This window comes from Anser brachyrhynchus (assembly GCF_964034855.1).
Source record: "Anser brachyrhynchus genome assembly, chromosome: 2".
Taxonomy (NCBI): Eukaryota; Metazoa; Chordata; class Aves; order Anseriformes; family Anatidae; genus Anser; species Anser brachyrhynchus.
The window spans coordinates 34,059,892-34,074,227 of NC_137695.1; the positions used below are offsets into that span (position 1 = coordinate 34,059,892).

Below are 14,336 nucleotides of genomic sequence, written 5' to 3' on the forward strand. Positions count from 1 at the left end.
TTTTTGTGTTTCCAAACTAAATGGCAGCTACAGGGTGTTGCCTGTGTCCTGTGCTGCCTCCATGTTTTCTGTCAATGTTGGGAAGAAAGGTGTGACAATAGTACCTGCATGCATATTATTAAATATCTTGGTATAGACATGAATAACTATGTTTAGAAAGACAGAAAAAGGTGCATTTATTACATGAGCTTTACCCAGTGGTGCAGTCTTATAAAAAAAAAAAAAAAAGTTATTTTATTCAATGGTACTTGCTAACTTTGTGAAGCTCTTAATTTTTGGTAGGTTAAACCACATCCATTCTCCCACAGTGTAGATTTATGCATCCAGATGTTCAAGCAATGCCTCACTACCCTATGTATGAATTCCTGTGGTTAGGCATAAAGAAGGAAAATTATGAGCAAGGGTTATGCACTGTTTGTTGTTGTCTTTTCCTCCTTTCCTGTGCAAGAGTTGCTTGGTGAGAGGAAGAAGCAGGTGAAGGAAGAGGTAAAAATGGGGAAAACAGGAGTGTCCCTGGATGGGCTCAGCCTGCATCCCTCCTAGTCCCTGGTTATCCCTGCTCTGAGGAACTTGTAGAGAGGTCTCCAAATTTGGTGCAAGTCGGCTGTGGAGGTGCTGCAGTAGCAAGCTTACTCATGCCAGCAAAGCATACCATGGTAAAGGTAAGCAGAACTTTTTACTTCAGCCATCTAGTAATATATTCAGGCTCCCCAGGGAAGTCCTCACAACACAAAGCCTGCTGGAGTTCAAGGAGTGTTTGGACAATGCTCTTGGATTCAAGACTCTTGAGGGTCTCAAGACCCTCAAGACTCTTTGCCAACACTACAAAAGCAAAAGAAAAGTGATTAAACTTAACTTTCAAACATGACTTTTTGGGAAACAGCGTAAAATCTGAAGGAACAGTGTGCTTTTCAATAAATGTTAAACTGGTAAATATTCTACTTGGAATAAATAAAATCTATGGAGTTTTCTGCTAAGAAACTATAGTGCTTATCTGAGTGATATTTATAGAGCTCTACTTTCGTTAGTTTCAGTCGCACAACAGGTCTCTTTCCTAAGGGACGTTTGTAAATAAAAAGGTAAATAAAAATCAACAATTTTGTTTCTGGGAAATACTGCCAAAAATACTGCCTAATAGTCGCTTATCACAGTATCTCACTCTTCTTCAGACCTCAGGCTTGTGAGTGCTCCATTTCAGCAGCTGAGGTGGGAACAGCTATCAATTACATTGCCAGTTGTTAAGTGGATAAATGTATTCCTTTTTTATTTTGGCATGATACCCTTAAACTGCGTAGCAGAGAACAGGAATTTAAAAGCATCCTTTTCTCTCTTTGCTATTTTCACACTTGCATTGCTAGTAGACTCAGGTTTGGCCCTCCAGGCTGGAATCAAAGATACCTGTTCAGTACTAGAGACCTCACTGTTTGCCTCAACGTCCTCTGCAATTATTTGGAGACTCATACAGAGGTAAGATGTGGTCAAGTAACCCACACACCAAAGTTATTTCAACTCAACTGTTTATACTGAATAAGGGGGACACAATTTTTCTCTGAAGCTGTTATTTAAATATCTGGCATTATGTGATTCTGTTGCTGAGTATGAAAATAAACCAGATCAAAGGTGGGGTTTTTTTATTATTATTTTTTTCTTTATTTTCCTGGTGGGGGATGCTTGAACTTTATAATATAGGTCAAACCAGTTCCACATCAGTAGCTAAGGGGGGAAAAAAATGCCCTTCATTATGTTAACAAAAACAGTGGTTTACATGTGCATATATGCCAAATTCATTAGGCAGGTAATGAAGCATTTGCACAAATGTAATTACATACAGCAATTTTGACAGTTCATAACACTGCATTAATAATCACTACAATTAGTTCTGATGATGGAAGCAATTTACAGCACGTCACATGTATAAATAATGGTGCATTTCCTGCATGTGTCATTATTATGTATTAAGGATGCCACCTTGTTGTGACTTTCTCAGTAATGTTCCCCTTGAGTCGAAGTTAAGGGTAGATGAGTGATTTTATTTCTGAGCTACAGCATGTTTTACACTTGTATAGTTTAAATACTCGGTTGAGGTCATTTATGTAAGTTCTGCAAATGCAATGTCTAAATAATTGCAATAGTTATTTATTACTGAATAATGTAGGTAGTACTGAATAAGTCCTCCTATGTTCATAATTTAAAAAAATCTAAAAGATATTTATAGCTTTAAAGGGAAAAAAAAGAGAGAGAGAAATGTTACCCCTTGGTGATATGCTTTTCTCTGTATCTTCCAACTTGTAATTAGTCTTAGAAATTAATTTTCCTTTTTTCTTTTTCCCCTACTGACCTTTTTTTTCTTTTTCTTTTTTTCTTTTTTTTTTTTTTTTAGCTAATAGAACTTGAAACTGGTTTTCCTTTCTGTGGTACTTCGTGTCACATTGAAATAATTGCTTAATTTTATAGTGATGATTTAATAATGCTTCCCATTTAGAAAACAAGTCTATAAAATCAGCTTATTCCAACCCTTAGTTTTCTTTGCTAATAAATCTTGCTGCTCTTTAAGCTTGGTTCTTTTCAAACCACAATTCATAAGCTTGATAATTAATTCTGCTAATTAATGAGAGGGAGGGTTCTGATGGCAGGAAGGGCTAGAAAGGTCTGTAAGAGCAAGAAACACTTCAGCTCTCCTGTTGGTAATACTGCTTATTGGCCCTTCTCATTGTATTGGTTAGCGATTCATTACATTGTGGCTTTATAAGCATTTTAAACATAGATATTGTAGAGAGAAGAGAGAGAACAGATTTTCAAGATGCAACTTTGTATGTATATACACATGTGCATATGTGTATAAACACACACACACACACACACACATACATATATTGCTACAGCTATAGCTCTCATTTGGTACCTTTTGTGGACAAATTTATTTAATACAGGTAGGGAATGACCAGAAAACATAAACTGGAAAACTTTAGCTAGCCCATCAGCTAGTGGAGTGTCTTAACTCCATCATCATTGGTACCAGTTTTGCTCTTTCCTTGTGAATATTTAACCTCCTTGCATCTCAGTTTGATTTAACCTATTTTCCTATTGCTAAGATGAACTCCACTGTTGTCACCTCTGATAGCTAAGGTCTTTTCAGGTGAAGTGCAGGATGCATGATCCTACCTCATTGTCCCACTCTTTCCCTCCACTTTCTTGTCCCCATACGCATGTTCATGGAGTCGTTGTTGAGTGTTGAGGGGAATGTGGACTCCGGCCTCTCTGTGTCCATCCAACAAGCTATGTGTCAAGGGTTTTTTGAGTTCAAACAGACCATTTTCCCCTGGATTACAATAACAGCAGTTATGCAAACCTGACAGCCTAAAAGATTTCTAATGCAAAACCCTCAGTTTTCTCACATTAGTAAAAATGTCCCACTTCTATTGCAAGCTTTGATTATTCTTGTGTTATCAATGTCCCCAAAGGTATGCAGCTGAATGAGCTTGTAATAATAGAATATTGTCTTCTAAAAGACGAAGGCAAACAACCATTTATAGAGATAAATATATATGAAATGAGAAAAATATTAAATGTGTTTCTATTGCCAACAAATAGAGAAGCAAGTTTCTTCTTACTGAACGAACATATTATTTTAAACCAAAGTTGACATTTTTTACAGGGATTCTCTGTCTGGGCTTCTCATCACCAGCTTGCAGCATTGTCCATTATATCCTGGTGGCCTTTTTTTTTTTTCTTCTTCCTTTTTTTTTTCTCCATTGTCTTCAACCCTATTTAAAAGAAAGATGGATTAGAGTTTCACATATTCAAACTGAAATAAACTTGTAACAAACACACCGGAATAGCTGCAGCTATTTTACATGTTCTGTTCTGTCACATCATGCAATATTTAAAGCCTGTAATTAAGTTTTTACTTGAACTGTTGGGAGGCAAATGCTGCCCCCAAGGGCGTAAAGGTTCCCGTCTGGAAAGGCTTCATCACAAACTGGCATATTTTGCAAACCAAAGGGTAGCAAAAAGAAGCTTCAAACTCTGTGAAGCCAAATAAAACAGAAAGACAGTAGTTCGTGGAATAAAATGTGTTACCACTGCTAATCACAAGCTATAAAAGCAGCATTATGGCTACAGCTCTACAATAAACATAGTGCTTACATGATGTGGTAGTAATGGGATTAATATTAATTCAATTTTTACTGAACTTTTTGAATACATCCCAAATTCAAATAATGTAGAATTTCAGTTACTTGGTGTTTCCTAGTGAGGAGATATAAAAGGCTGCAATCAGATACAAGTTTTTTATTTCTCCTCTAAGAAAGGCACAGTAGGTTACCTTCCTGTCACTCATGAGGATTATGTTTTTAAAGATCTGTATAGGAAAATACATGCACTTGTTAATGAGTTATGTTCTCGTATATCATGCAGTGTTTTGAAAATGTACTATTCTCTTAAAATCTTTTTATAAGGGATAAGGTAGAAAATAACGACATAAGGCTCCGATGATACTGCTTTATGCCATTAGACAATTTTAGTCATAAACTTGATATTTTTACTCAGGTATTTATAGATACCTCTCACTGAATTGGAAAAAAAAATAAAAAATAAAAATAAAAAAAGGGGGGAGGGGAAGGAAGAAATAATACTGTTTCAAAGTAGTTATTTTCTAAACAACAGCAATAAAAAACAGCAACAAGAATACATAGCCATGAAGCTTTGTGGAAGGATTTGATTTTCTTGTTTCTCATAACAGTGTTTATTCTGAGCAGCTTAGGTTTGTTCTTTTCAAAGCTTCTGTTGTTTTATTTAATGTTGTTACCTTGGGTCATAGACTTGTGTTTTCTCTTTGGTGAAATTTTGTATGGTGGCCACATCACTGATGCCTGGGACCGCAGTCTCTGCTGTATATATCTGCAAGAAGTCAAGGCCTCATCTGTGATAATATCTTTCACATATATAGCTAGAGCTCTTGAATGAGTATATACTTTGTTAACCCTGAGAGAAATTCATCTTTCAGAAATGGAGCCTTTTGGGAAGCACGCGAGCTTTCTTGTCTTTGCGGTCCCACCCATACCAAGGTCTTGTCTAGCTGTCGTGGAATAAATGACCCAACTTGTAATGAGTACCATGACTCATCATGTGCAGATTTTGTCTGCAAGGGTTTGTGACTTGGCACATGGCTTGTTTAAACACTTCTGCAGGCGCTTACTTGGCACCTTCAGCTCAGTGTTTTGTAACACGGCTTGTATAGCCAGCCTTATGACATTAGGGTTCAGTGCATTTAGGTTTTCATTTTCCTAGTTTAATTACTCTCTTTATTAATAAATTAATATAATTACTTAAAGGAGTTGCTGTTTAGAAATGTCTGGGCAGGCATAAGGAGGTGTCTTTTATAAAACTGTGCTTTAACCAATGGAATTGATAGATTCACCAGTTACAGCAGTCCAGAATGGCACAATCCTCAAAACTTGCCTTTAACTGTTTGCATGCCATCTTCTCTGAATACATTATGCATTTCCTTGGGTGTTTTCCTGTTCCCAAAATAGGAAAAACAGCTTGTAAGACTACACATCATTTTTCATTTCCCTCTCACACATCTGTTTCTGTAGCTGCAGTTTTGTCAGATCATCGCCAGCTGACGCATACTGCATGACTTGAATTTTGTCTTTGAGATTTGGTCCTGGACAGCAGTGCATGTGGAGCATCCGTGAGTCTAAGGTGCAAGACTGCCAAAGCTGCTCCTAGCCGGAAAGAAGTGTCAGAACTTTGAAGGGTACCAAAAGAAAATGTTACTTTTTGTTCTAGAAGCTTTGCATGGTAAATACTTTAATCTGTTTTCATGTGTACATACATATAGATAGATTTATATCATATATATAGATATATGTATAAAAGGAAAACAAAACAAACCTGGCTGATTCTCCTAAGCTGCTAACTAGTCACTTCAGAGAATTTACTGCACAATTTGCTAAAATCAGCCGAGAGCTTTCTCAAGAGCTTTCCAGACTTGTTATTTTTCTTTGTCCATAGGTAAAAGGCTTATTTGTAAGAAAAATAAAAAAATAAAGAAAAAAAAAAAAGAAAGGGGGAAAGAAAAAGCACGTTATGTTTGAGCAGGCCATTTGTTGCGGCTTGCTAGCTTAGGCAAAGCGCGCTTTTCACCCTCAGCCACGCTGCTGAAGCCTGCCTTAAGGCTCCGGGCGAGATGAGTTTGCTCGTGTCTCCCCCACCTGTACCGAGTGGGTTTTCCGATGTCAAAGAGCCACGTGCAGATTAACGCAATTGGAAGTAACTGCTCCGAAGAAGAGGCCCAAGCACGAGTTGCCATGGAGATGGGGAGGCTGACCTCCACTGTACTTGTGACCTCCGCCGAGGCTGATTTCTCCAAATGACAGCTGGGGTTGCGGGGGCGCGCTGGGAAGCTCGTTCTGGCGGTCCCTTCTCTGCATCTAGCCCGTGGATGAGTAAAGAATTACTGCTTCCAGTTTAGGCAGTCCATTAACCTTCACAAGCCTGAACTTTCATTCAAATAATTGTAAAATAAGTATAGGTGGTGAAACCTGAGGAGAATCACTGCTATTTGTATGGCCTTTGGAAAGTTTAGGGACCCAACCCCGAGCGGGGATCTGCTGGTATTTCAAACAGCGAGATGATATCTTTCCAAGCGTTTTGCCTTAATTGGAATTGTTACAGCACCAAATTACTGGCAAAAACAGAAACCCGTGCATTGACTGGTGGCCAAATGAATGCAAACAGGTTGGACGCGCATCTCATCAGTGCTGGTGTTGTGCGTTGGCTGGACAGATTGCCTGTTTTACCTACCTGTGTTGCTGAGCAATTCTTTTAGCTGAGAACCCAACCAGAAGGTATGTTAGAATAAACCACACAGTACCTCACGCGGGATCCGTCGTAGGGACACAAGGGTGGCGAGTTCCTGGTAGGAGCTTCAGTAGCCCCCAGCCTCCCATTGCAGGTGTGGCTCCCAGGAATACAGCACAGCACATCCTAAATGCCAGCACAGAGAGCAGTAAGTGCCGACTGACTGTCTGATGGAATTGATCTTTCACTCGAGGTGATTAGCGGGGCTTTTTTCAACACCCAGGCACTGCTTCAAAGTGGGGTCTTAAGGCACAGCTTATTGTGGGTGAGGTTAGCGGCTCCGGTGCAGGTAAATAGCTGGTTGCAGAACCAAAATGACTTCAGAAATAAGTGCTTACTGGTATTAGTGGGAGCAGCAGCTTGTTGTTGACTGTTCTAAATGCCAAAAGCCTTTAAATTTTATTGTGATTTTGTGGAGTGGACGCTGCATTAGGAAGAAATAGCTCCTGTGAAAAGCACCACTTATAGCCAGAAATAGGTTGCAGCAAAAACAACTTGCAAGTCCAGCCTAAATCCCAGACTGGTCTAGTCTGGGCTAGACTAGGCTAGTTCAGAGAAACATTTTGAATCCAGTGAAGTCCTTACCGCATAAGAGCTGGGAGACTAGAAAACAAATATGACTGCTACAGCTCTTATTCTGCTCTGTCATCAGTTGGAGGGTAGTTGTGAGCACAGTGTGTGTTTGTGCAACACCCCTAATTAGCTGCACACTGAGCAGAATTAAAGCTGTGACTCATGTATTGGGTTCAGGTGGATTGAGGCTCTTGTCCTGCCTCTCCCACAGGTGTCCCGTGTGGCTTTTACCGGTGCGTCTCAGGCCCTCATCTGCAAAAATGGCATAATAATCCTTGCTCATCTTCTGAGGGGATGCAGAAATTCAGTACTAAAAATAACACTCGCCTCAGTAGGGGCAGTCCTTAAAATAAACTCAGAGCATCCTCATAAAGGAAGAGGAAGCGGTATCAGTCCTTCAATACTACAGAAAATGGGAATGTCATAAAAGTGTGCAAATAGCAACCATCTTAAAATAGTTTGATAACCCTATTCCACTGTGGCGGAATGTATAGGTGCCATAATAGACTCCAGACATATTTCTGAAACTTTTTAGATGAAGAAGAATGAAAAAAGAATGGCAAAGATGAGTTGAATATTAACAGTAGTGGTGACAACGTGCCAACCTGTGTGATGGACTGCACTAGGGAGGAATTTGGACCAGAGGAGTTTGGATCAGAGGAACACTTAGCTCATTATGGAGACTGTTTCTTTTTAGCTTTGAATTTAACATGGGGTGTGAAACAAAAGATGTATCTATCTTGCATTTTTGTGTGTTTTTAAAAACAAACGTGGCAATAGTAACTCGGTAAAAATATGTTAAGGGTGGCTGAGCTGGTGAGCCTAGCCTTCACCCCAGTGCTATGTTCCCACTGCTGCATGACAAACCCTTCTGTGCTGAGCCCAGCCTGTACTCCTGCATTGTCTCCACATCCACTTCTCTTCTCACAGGTAACTAGTGATAGGACTAGAGGGAATGGCCTCAAGTTGCACCAGGGGAGGTTCAGGCTGGAAATGAGGAGACATTTCTTCCCAGAAGGAGCAGTCAGGCATTGGAAAGGGTTGCCCCAGGAGGTGGTGGAGTCACCGACCATGGGGGTGTTCAAGGAAAGGTTGGACGTGGTGCTTAGGGACATGGTTTAGTGGGTGACATTGGTGGTAGGGGGATGGTTGGACCGGATGATCTTGGAGGTCTTTTTCAACCTTAATGATTCTATGATCCAACGCCCGGCCTGGCCAGGACGAGTCAGGCCTCCATGCTGGGAGGAGCAGCCAGGGCAGAGCACGCTCCCACCAGTCCCAGCCTTGGCCCTTGCTCTGAGCCTTGGGGGGGGGGGGGGGGCTTCCCTGGAAAGCTGTGGTAGAGAAGGAGGAAGCTTTCTGGGATTTGTAGTTTTCTGATAGTCTGAAGGGGAGAAATCTGAGCAAGGAGGCTGTTTGATTACTTCTCAGCCTCAGTGCCTCCCTTATAACACGTGGAGTTTAGCAGAACAGTACCATCAATACCTGCAAGCCGTTGGATGCTGTGTTGAAGGGTATGGGTACTGATATCTCACATACCCAGATACCCTACTGCAGCCAAAATGACTGTGGAAACATGTGAAAGACTGGGTTTTAAGCGTGGAACAGCGCTACTACTGCACTTAATAGATTAAATGAAAATGGATGAGCAGGAAAAGAAATTGTAGTTAGCAATCTCTGCTAGCTCTGTTCTCAGGCCCTGCTGTCTTCTGTACCTTCCTTTCTGAATGTAGCACAGAGACACAATGCTCAGATACCCCAAAAGCTGGCGTGATATGAGACAGCCTTCAGCTCCTCGTTTTCCTCATCCTCACCAGTTAATGCGGTTCCGCTGTGACTGCCATTCTTGCTCTGTAATTCTCCAACCCTTGCCTTCCTCCCTCATATTCCTCTGGGCACCTATTTTCACCATTAGGTCACAGAGGTTTTGCAGCTGCGAATGCAACAGCTCTGGATACAAGCAGCAAAAACGTGCTTCAGTCTCACATTTTCCAGGGGAGCTTGCACTGTGCATTTTTTGGTTCCTGTTCAGAGCGTGGAAAATTATTTATGGCATTCATCATTAATTCTGCTAAAGCCAAGGGCTGAAATGGAGCTGCATTACTGTTTTGGTTTCAGTTCTTGGTCATTAGTGCTGTTAGGAATTGTTTTTCATTTGTGTTCTGACTCGATTCCAGAGCAAGCCTGCAGGGGAGAGAGGCTCTTTTTGGGTTGAGACGTGCGTGTGCGTGCCTGCGCTGTATTCTGCCTAATGCCTGAGATACCAAGGACTGGGGGGAAGGTGGGAAGCGATGGAAGCTACTAGGCACTACAGAAATACAAATCATCATGCTTGCAACATGATCTCAGGGTACATCACTATAGCAATGGTCATCCCAAGGCCAGGGACACATTGGCAGGACTTGGTAGTAACATTACTTGAAAACTTAAGAGGTAAATCGAGGTTAAGTGTCAATTGGTTGCTGAAGAGTCAGCAAAGGTGGGAGAGCACTTCTGTTTTTTATCTGCTTAGGAAAGTGGGATGTTTGCTCACTCCTGTAGAATAAATGAGACTTTCAAAAAGGAGTTGAAGAGTTCCTCACAGCAGTGATTGCTAATGGGTCTCTTTGTATTGGCCTGGAAATGTTAGGAAATGTGCTGGGTGATATTCTGGAGATGCTTCCTGAGGAGTTTAACGTAGCAGAAATCATGCAGAACAATACTGCCAGGAGCCCCTGTACCCTTGTTTGCCTTCAGGAGTGTGAAAGGATGAACCTCCCCCCTGTCAGACATCTGAAAGTCTCTTAAGAGCTGGACTCAAGGCAAGTGACTTTATTATTAACGGTATTGTTGCTCTTGTATGAGTTTTGGGACTTTTTGTTGCTTGGTTTTGAAGTGAAAGAATAGCTGTTCTTTATGATGCCAGTATGCTTGTTATTGTTCTCCAGACAAAGGGAGAGCTGTTGTTTTCTCCTCACATGGAAGAGCTGCAGTCTGCACTCTTCTGTGATGCTGTGCCAGACACATGGACTAAGCTAGCACCCATCTGCATACAGCCTTGCCCACTGGCAAGTACACTGCCCTATCTGCCAACAGCAAACTGTGTTTAGCTAGCTAGTACGCAGTTATTCCAGGGAAGTGCTGTTTGTTTCATTTTTGTCTAACACTTGTCTTAATGGAATCAGTTTTACTTTGAAGTGAGTTTTGCAGAAGCGCTAAGCACTTTGCTAAAGCAAGGCTTTGTCACCTCCTGTTGTCAGTAGTGGTAGGGTTGTTCAGCATCTTGCAAAATTCCCTTTCCCCTTGCCAGCAGCAGTATTTACTTGCAGGCAGAATGACATGGAGAAAAACAGGCAGTGTTTTTACTCTGTTTTTGGAAATTCCTTTGACATCTCTCAGCAATGTGTGCTGCACTAAGCTGTTATGCCGTCTGTCAGACCCTCTCGTGCTCTTGATTTGTATTTGTCCTGGCTTATCTTGAGGTTTTAAGTGCACCACTGAAGATGGTACCAGACAATTTGCATTTAAGAATCTATCAACTGTTGTTACCAATTTCAGGCAGTTTCTGAGCGTGTGCTAATGTGACTAATGGTGATGCTCAGGTTTCTCCCCGAGACAAACATTACACAACCGAGCACGCTCACATATGCTACAGTCAGCAACTTTACTCATGCTGATCACCTTCTACAATTGATTTCAGACTTTCAGACATGAAGACAACAGGGAAATAGCTAAAACTGTGACCTTATGCTTATGTAAGCATATACCTTCTGCTTACTTCAGCCATGTATCTTCTCCATAGACAAAGGAATAATGACTCTTGCACTGGAAGTTTGTAATTTATTTTGTCTAAAAAAAAAATCACAGTACAAACAGTTTAAGGCAGAAGCTTTTGCTGCTTCTCTGTTAGGGTGACTGATCTTCTGTGGTATGGAAAACTTGATGTCTGGACACAGGACCTTGTGCTGCCAGCAGTGGTGTGGCTTTCTGGCTTGTTCAATCCTCGGTCCTTTCTGACAGGTAAGCAGTGATGTTTATAAGGAACCAGGTATGTTGTTTCACTGCCAGACACTGATTTTTTATTTTTATTTTTTTACCTTTGGTGTTAGCTGTGTTTGTGCTGCTGTTTGGAGAGTTAAGTGCAGTTTAAATGAAAAAAATATATATATTAAAAATGAGCCAAATATTTAAGCTGAATAGAAAAGTTAAGAAATGACAAAAATGGCAGGAAAACTAAGACTGAAATGCCTTGGTTGTAATCATGTGCTATAAATTAACAGCTTTTTTTTTCTTCTTTAGTAAGTCTCTCTTTAAAGAGAGACTCCTTTTTATCAGGGACCCCTAGCAGAGAGTTGTCCCATTTTTAAAATCCTATAGTCCAAGTTCTTCTCCTGTAGACTTTGTTATCAGAATAATAATCTCTTAAAAGCAGGGGGTACCCATTCGAACTATCCTTCAGTCCTGCATAGAAGCGAGAAGACAAAGCTGCTAAGGAAATAAATGCTCAATTTCATAGTTTAAAAAGGTTCAGTGCAAGTTTTCCTGCCAGAATCATTTAACCACTTCAGTGTGCATGCTATAGTACCATTCTGTTTTATTTGTTAGTATTAACTGACAGTTACCAGACTAAGTAGGGAAAGCCAAGCAGTCTGCACATCCTCTTTGTGCAGTTGTTGCTACAGTAGGGAATGAAAAATTTCCAGCAGTGTACTGATAACAGCACATATCAAATCCCATGTGGCCACGTATTATTCCATGTATACTTAGATAATCCTTTGCTAGCCTAGCCAAAAGGGGTCCAGGAGCTTACAGGACACTTTGTCCAGGCTGCCGTGGTTCCCTGAAGAAGATGGGCAGTGGGGGTCCAGGCCACATTTGCAGCCCAGCTACTGAAACATCTCCCCCTGTACATGGAGGCAGAAGAGGGAAGGAGCTTGAGGGCTGACAGCAGCTGCTGCTCTGTGCTGAGGTCCCCAAATAGTGCTCACTTAGTGCCACAGGCATAAAGAAACCCCAGGGTATTTTTCATTCCTCTTACCATCTGTCTCCAAACTTTCTGTTCAGGGCTCTTTTTCCTGTTAAGGGATGGGGGGATGTAAGGACAATAAGAAGGCTACAATATATTTTAACAATGGCTTGTTCTGAACAGGGACACAGCTAGAGAGAAGCCTGATTGTGGATCGCAAAGCAATCTTGCTCTCTTGCCAGCAAGCTGGGAGGTTGGTTTGTTCTATACTGTGCAGAACTTGTTTCAAAATAATTGCATTCATACTGCTTTTTTGCCTTATTTCAATTAATGGCCAAAGGGGAAAAAAAAAAAAAGCACACACACACACACACACACACAAAAAAAGACAAAAACAGTCATTCTCATTCTTGTGCACAACAGGCCTGAGAAGGACATGTTTACAGTTCTGGCATCAATATTATTGTCCAGATACTGAATTATTGTGATTATTATTTTTAAAGCTGTTTAGCAGAGCATGGCATCCAAGAACAACTTGACTTTGGATAAGGTCTGCTTGACGGGAGATGTTACCAAAAAGACCAAAGAAGATTAAGGCCACAGGGAAGAAGCCTGTATTTGCCAGCTTTTCATAGAAAGTAAGAAATAAATGTCAATTTCTTGATCTCAGTACGCTATTACAGGGACTGCAGCTCCCTTCAAGTAAGTTCATCAGGAGCTGGACTCAAGTGCTGTGATCCTATGAACAGCACTGATGATGTTTAGGAATGATGGTGGATTGTCAGCATTGGTCCATTGTGACTTTAAATTTCATACCAGCTTGGTGTCCTTGTCACTGTCCGGAGTTCATGCACTTAAATTACTGTTAACTGAGACTAAACATAGTCTGCACTGTAGAAAAGCAGCAGCTCTGATCTAATTGAGGATTAGAAGCCTAAAGTCCAGAGATTTTAAACTTCAGTCTCTGATACTGGTGACCTATTTTCTGCAGCTCTTAGTCTTACCAGATGTTGGTAACCCGGATCAAACCACCTGCACAGCCCCACCTTTTTTTTTTAAACTATTCACAAGATCCTCTTTTTTTCTTCCCCCTGGGCACAAAGTTATCACTCAACAAAGCTGATCTAACCCTTTTCATTTGCCAGATTATAGTACTTACAGGTTGTTGGGGAAACATACCAGGAAACAAGGAAATAATTGAGAATCCTGTATTAGCATGAGGTATGACACACCCAGACGGGTGATGCGTATGTACAACAAGCATAGCACTTTCACCTGGGTTTCTAAGGAGTCAATTAGTGCAGGAGCTAGAACATAGTTTGAGGATGTCCCTGAACTTTTGGAAACCATGTTCAGCTGTAGAGCCATGTTTTAACAACTTGCAGAGGATAAACACTGTAGCTTGCACTTTTGGAACTTTATTCTTCGTGATACTGAAGTATCTAGTTTAGGAATGACAAGTAAGGCCAGCAGTCAAAACGTGGTTTTAATTTTAACGTAGAAAGGCTGTCAACTAAGTTACAGCTAATTAGAAGAAAGGCGCATGACTCCAAGAGGCAATTAGAGAAACATAACTATTACTCACCCTCTTCACTGGGCCTGAATGTAATCAAAGGAAAGCAACTCTTCTGAAAGGGAGTTGCTTCTTCAGGAGATAAAACACAAGGGGAAACCCAGGGTGGGGGATTGTGGTGATGATGAGCATGTAATTCAACTAGTGATTTGAAAAGGTAACATGGTTACTCAAAGGGCAATACTATTAATTCCGCCTCCAGCTATGAGGCACTGTGTGAGGCTGCAGTCTCTGTGCTTGTGTTGGTATTTGCAAACATAATCTTTCCTACCTAAACTCCTAAAATCCCCTACAAGCAACACTTTCTATGCAGGTTTATATTAGAACAAACAGTAAAACCTAGTACCATTCAGAAAGTGCATAGCCCTTCAGCAGTAC

At 40.9% G+C, this 14,336-nt stretch overlaps 1 protein-coding gene across 1 annotated transcript in view; it reads left to right on the top strand.

Annotated features, from left to right (window-relative positions):
- DNAH11 (dynein axonemal heavy chain 11) overlaps nt 1-14,336 on the top strand; it is a 139,000-nt gene that overhangs the window by 123,438 nt on the left and 1,226 nt on the right. Inside the window, exons 40-47 of the mRNA XM_080577863.1 lie at nt 449-662; nt 1,359-1,467; nt 5,598-5,805; nt 6,682-8,531; nt 10,070-10,241; nt 10,368-10,487; nt 11,330-11,439; nt 12,569-12,638. The gene's annotated coding sequence lies outside the window, so the exon portion shown is untranslated. The remainder of the gene's footprint in view (nt 1-448; nt 663-1,358; nt 1,468-5,597; nt 5,806-6,681; nt 8,532-10,069; nt 10,242-10,367; nt 10,488-11,329; nt 11,440-12,568; nt 12,639-14,336) is intronic.